Source organism: Castor canadensis, chromosome 11 (genome assembly GCF_047511655.1).
Source record: "Castor canadensis chromosome 11, mCasCan1.hap1v2, whole genome shotgun sequence".
Taxonomy (NCBI): domain Eukaryota; kingdom Metazoa; phylum Chordata; class Mammalia; order Rodentia; family Castoridae; genus Castor; species Castor canadensis.
The window spans coordinates 3,792,907-3,798,906 of record NC_133396.1 but is presented as its reverse complement, the minus strand read 5'-3'; the positions used below and the strand labels follow the sequence as shown (position 1 = coordinate 3,798,906).

General features: G+C 50.1%; 1 non-coding gene across 1 annotated transcript; it reads left to right on the top strand.

The window, feature by feature from the left end:
* The first annotated feature begins 3,076 nt into the window (after window positions 1-3,076).
* On the top strand, window positions 3,077-3,239 carry LOC141414169 (U1 spliceosomal RNA). Its single transcript, XR_012439252.1, has one exon. It is a non-coding gene; the product is annotated as a U1 spliceosomal RNA (small nuclear RNA).
* The last annotated feature ends 2,761 nt before the right edge of the window (window positions 3,240-6,000 follow it).

The following is a 6,000-nucleotide window of genomic DNA, read 5'->3' as shown; positions in this document are numbered from 1 at the left end:
GAGTTATTGAGGTTTTAATTTTCAGAGTTTTGAATTTTTTCAGGGTTTCTATATCTTTACTGAAGTCTCATTGCATAACCTGCATTGTCTTAGTTCATTCATCTGTTTGTTTGTATCCCCTTTGCATTCATTCAGATGCTTTGTTGTGTCTACAGCACAACGGGTCCCAGTCAGGAATGCAGATGTGACTCTGCCTTGCTTCCCTTCCTGTGTCCCAGAAGCATGTTGCCAAGTGTCACAGAGGATGGCACAGCAAACTGCAAGTGCAGAGTAGTCCCAAGTCTGTGAAAACACACCTGCCCAGGGACACGCTGCCTGTGTCCTGTGTGAGGAAGTGCACCGGGGCCGGTATGCACACCAGCTGATGTCTTCCTGCAGTGTGCTCGTGACCAGTCCACAGCTGGGCTTCAGGCACTTGAAGTGGCCAACTGTTCAAACCGTGTCCAAGCAGGGCAAATGCCTTTTTCTGTGCCTCACTTCCTACTTCCTCCCCACCACAAGCCTCTCTGACCCTTCCTGGTTCCGAGGCCAACCTGCTAACAGGAGCATCAAGATCTGCTCTCCTTCAACAAGTCCCCAACCCCAAGGCAGCTGCCTGACTGTCTCCCCGAGGCCTGAGGAGGATGCTGGCCTGGGGAGCAGCATTAAGCACCCACAAGTCAGCAGGGCCTGAGCTCTCTCTATGGGGCAGAGCGGGCGCAGGTGGGAGGTCAGGAACAACTCACTGGGCGGCCAGGCAACAATTCTCCAGGTTCCTTTGTGGGCTGAGAGAAGCCTCAGAAGCAGCCAGAGGACTGTCATCTAGGGGATAGTGGCTGGGAGCACCCCATCTTCTAGGAGCAAGATGGGCAGTGAGTAGTGTGCCTCTGTGGGACTCCAGCACTGGGAGGCTGCTGGAGGGTGGTACCCAAAGACCCTCCAGTGTGCCACAGCCAAAGGCCAACATGGAGTATGGGCCATAAATAGGATGAGAAACCTCCAGCCTGCAATCAGCCGTGGATGTGGATCCCCTGGGTGGTGCCCACCACCTGTGCTAAGCAGCTAACCGGTGTGGGCCCATGGGCTAGGGAGGGGACATATGGCCAAATTCTTCTTACAGGGGTACCTGGGCTTGGTGAGGGCCCCGGGCCAGCCAGAGGGTGGGACTGGCACTTGAACAATCTCTGATGTTTACCTGAGAGAGACGAAGTCCCTTTAACAGAACTGTTTACTTGTTAAATTCAGTTAAATTTAGTTTTCTTATTGCCAAGCAGGAAAGAGGCACTGTCAAAGGACTGTCTGAGCAATTACAAAAACAGACTGTCAGCACATAGCTGATTGATAATGTGGACTCATACCCATCCTAAAATGGAGAGATGAAGGACACTGGAGCTAAACTTAAACCCAAGCTAAGTGACAGTGATGCACCCCAGGACAAAAAAGGAGCAAAATTGTGCCTTAGCCTGACCCCAACGAAAACCATCCCAGATCTGCAAATAAAACACATGACTGACTGAAAAGATCCACAAGTTGGGTATGTATGCACACCTGTAATCCCAGCCCTTTGGTAGCTGAGGCAGGAGGATGGAGAGTTTGAGGTCAGCCTGGGCTACATAGTGAGACCCTGTCAATCAAAAGACGAGACCAAGCAAATCTCTACAAGATGGATCCAGAAGAGAGAAGCTGCAAATATACATTAGAACAAAAATATGCTTGTAATCACGAATAGGAAGATTTAAAATTTTAGATCTGGGCTGGGCAAGGTGACTCATGCCTGTAATCCCAGCTACTCCAGATGTAGAGATCAAGAAGATCAAGGTTCTAAGCCAGTCAGGGTAAAAAGTTAGCGAGATCCCATTTCAACCAATAAACCAGGCATGATGGAGTATACCTGTAAGCCCAGCTATGTAAGAGACCATACGTAGGGAGGATTGTGGTCTGAGCCCTGCTCTGAGCAAAAATGCAAGATCCTATCTGACAAATAAAGAAGGCAGAAAGGGCTGGTGGAGTGGCTCAAGTGGTAGAGTGCCTGTCTAGCAAGCATGAGGCCCTGAGTTCAAATCCCAGTGCCACCAAAAAAAAAATTAGATCTGTATGCTCTATTTAATGACAATAATTGGAAACCGTAGACCAGCATCTCCAAATCATGGTTCCCAGTCCATCTGCTCCAGAGCCCTCCAGGTGTCATAAAAGAACAGATTCCCTTCTCCCCGGGCCCATCTTTTACAACCCCTCCCCCAATTCTTGTGCACCCTCAATGTGAGGACTACCACACTACAGGAAACAGACAGCTGTGTAAAACGCTGCAAACTGACTGTGAAGGGGAAGAAACAGGAACAAACCAGCCACCCCCAGAAAATGGAGAAGTCAGGAGAGACTGCCCCCACTCTGCTGAGTTCAGTCCTGCCCCCTGTCCCCCAACTGTGTGCTCAAGTCCTGACACCCCGTTAGAATGTGACCTTATTTGGAAACAGGGTCAGTGCTGATGTAATCAGTTAAGATGAGGTCACACTGGAGGTGGGTGCACTGGTGTCCTTGCAAAAAGGGGAAATTTGGTCACACACACACACACAGAAGGTCACGTGAATAAAGGGATCAGGTGACACTGCTACAAGCTAAGAGGCCATGGCTGCGCCAGGAATGAACCAGACCTGCGGTGTCTTGTCTCCAACTTCTGACTGCAGAACCCTGACACAACAGGTTTCTGTTGTTTCAGACAAAAAAGGAAAAGTTTCCCTTGTGAGTGGGGGCTTGTGTCACCTTCCACAAGCAGGTGACGGCTATGGCTTTGGGCTGCCATGGGGCCCATGCAGGCTTCCAGGCTGTGGCAGAGCCTGGCCAAGACGCAAACACAAAGGAAGTCAGAGTCCAGATCCCAAAGCCATTGTCAGCAGGAGCGAGAGTCACCATTTAGGAAATGCCACCATGGCCCAGTAGCCTGATTCTGAGTGTAACTTTGGTGCAAATGAAGTCAGTTATTAATGCAGTTTGTGAATAAGTTAAAAAGTGGGGAACCATATGAATGGTTCAGCAGATACTCAGTTTGATAAAACTGAACAAACCTCAATAAAAAAATAAACATTACAAGGCGTGTGGGACACCTTCCTGGCAGGGGAGACACCATGATCGCGAAGGTGGTTTTCCCAGGGCGAGGCTCAGCCATTGCACTCCGGATGTGCTGACCCTGCGATGTCCCCAAATGTGGGAAAGTGGACTGCATTATTCGTGGTTGTGGGGGTCTGCATTCACTCTCTCCCCACTAGTAAAAAAATAAAATAAAGCGTATGTGGTCACAGCGTGAGAGCACAGACTGAAGGCACTGTCACAGTGGGGACGAAGTTTGAGATGGCCTCTTTATAGCCCCTGCCATTGTAAGTCTATTCTGTGCCCCGTGACAGGGGATCCCAGGGCACAAATGTAGGAGAGGAAGGGACCAAGGCATCATTGTTGGCCGATGACACGTTAACTAGGAAGTCTGGACCAAGGGACTAACAAAGTTACTAAGCTAATAGGAGTCCCTGACATCCATGGGGTGGGGTGGGGGCTGGACCCAGGACCTCAGTGACACCACAGCTCCGGGAAGCACAGGCCCTTGTATAAAAAGATGTAGCATTTGCCTCAAAGCTGTGAACAGTCTCCTGTCACTGCAGGGGGGTGTGGAGCCCGAGGACAAGAAGGGCCAAGTTCACCGGGTTGAGAACTGTAAAGAGATCACAGGACCGAGGGCAGGGCCCCCCTCACAGCCTTGCTATCTATGGGGAGCACAGTAACCCTGCAGGCAGAATGAGATGACCCAAGTGAAGTGAAGGTCAAGGAGCAGGCTGTGTGGGGCACCGAGTCAGGGAAGAGGGAGAAACTGGCACACAGGAAACCTCAAATCCAGAGAGACTTGGGTTTTGTCCAGGTGGAGCCAGAAGGGCAGAGGCTCCCGTGCAGCTTCAGGAGGGGCACGTTGGGACAGACACCTGGCTTCTGTGATGGAGGCCCTCAAGAGTGAGCTCTCTTCTGTACTTTGCTCTTCCTCTGACCCTTCTCACACTCAGCCAACCAACAAACCACTGCCAGTGACAACAAAGACCCTGCCCGCTTACAACTTGGAGGAACCTCGAAGCCATGGTGCCACGTGGAGCAGGCCAGACACGAAAGGGCTGAAAACACTCAGTAGGATTTCCGCTTCTATGAGGCCCTGGAGTGATCAGATTCGTGGATCCAGAAAGTACATTACAGATCTCCAAGGGCCGGGGGAGGCAAAGGGGCGTCGATGTTTAATGGAGACAGAGTTTCAGTCTGGGAAGGTGAAAATGTTCTGGAGATGGATGGTGGCTGGGGCGGCCCAACACGGTGAACGTGCTCGATGGCACTCGATTTGCACTTCAAATGGTTTGAGATGGTTCATTTGTATAATGTGAAGAGGTGTCCTCGGCCCAAGGTCACGCTGGGTTCAGCTAGCCGTGTTTGGGAAGGACAGACATGCACGTGGGAGCCTCACAGACAGACCACACAAAGAGGTTCTGTCTGGATTAAGTATTTCAGATGCCTTCCTCGCTTTGTTCACTTAGGGAAAGAAGGGCCACGCCAGGCAGGTGAGAAGCGTGTCTCCTCCCAGCCATGGCGCTGTAAGAGTTTTGGTATCTTTAATTCCAGCCTCATAGCCTTATAGTTTAACCATCCTGATTTAACTTTTAATTTTTTTGGCGGCACTGGGGTGTGAACTCACACTTGCTAGGCAGGCACTCTACAACTTGAGCTACTTCGCCAGCTCTTTCTCGTGACAGGTTTTTTTGAGATAGGGTCTTGTGAACTATTTGCCTGGGCTGGCTTTGAACCGTGATCCTCCTGATCTCTGTCTCCCGAGTAGCTGGGATTACAGGCGTGAGCCACCGGCGCCTGGCTAAATCATCCTGATTTTGGAGCCAAGGCAACAACTCTATCATCCACAGCAGCTAGGAGCCCAGCTGTCCACCTGCACTGTGAAGAAGATCAGAATGCCAAATATAAAGTAAGGTCTCAGTGCAAAAGAATGAGGCTGGCAGAGTGGCTCAAGTGGTAGAGCACCTGCATAGCAAGCATGAGGCTGTGAGTTCAAGCCCCAGTACCAGCACCCCCCAAAAAATACACACTCAATATAAAAGAATGGGAAAAGAAACCTGTCCTCCTCCATAAAACTGACATTCTAATTCCTTCTACTTGGACCAGTCATCCCTTTAAAGCAGCACCTGCCCCTGAGCTCTCCCAAGTGAAATTCTTCCCACCTCCCAAGACTGATGGTTGATGAAAACTGTTCTGTGAAGCCTCCCTGGTGCTGAGTCCACCAGCTCCGCCTCGAACCCATGACCTCACAGCCCCTGATGATGCTGCCGGAGAAACCTTTCCCGGACTGGCTGGGAAGACAGACCAGACTTCCCCTGAATTACTCAGTCTTTTGGGAGTAATGCCTGACTGTCTTGGAATGCTTTGCTGCCTTTCTCCACAGAGTTAGTGTGCAATAAGCAGTTATTGGACCAGGCACCTGTATTTATCCCATGTCATTCCACAGTGACTTGAAGTGACTTTGGTGTTGCCTCCAAAATGTGTACATTTGAATTTGACCCCCCGGTGTGATAGCAGTTAGAGAGGGCTTTTGAGGTGATTAGGTCATGAGGGTGGAGACCTTATATATGAGATTAGAGCCCTTAGAAAAGCAGTGCAAGGGAGTTGTTCACCCTTGCTGACACTTGAGGACACAGCAACAAGGCGCCATCTTGGAAGCACAGAATGAGCCCTCACCAGACACCAAGGCTGGTGCGTTGACCTTGAACATCTCAGACTGAAGAACTGTGAGCAGTGTATTTCTGTTGTTTATAAACCATCCAGCCCAATCAGGATCAGATTAAGATGCACAATTTTAGAAAATTGCCTAATAACTAATTAATAAGAATGGTCTACACTAGAGGCCCTGTCCTATGGGCTCCAAAGTTGTCAATATCTGGACAGGACAAAGCAAAGTTCCCTTGTCTGTGTGGACTCTAAGCAGAGAAGCCT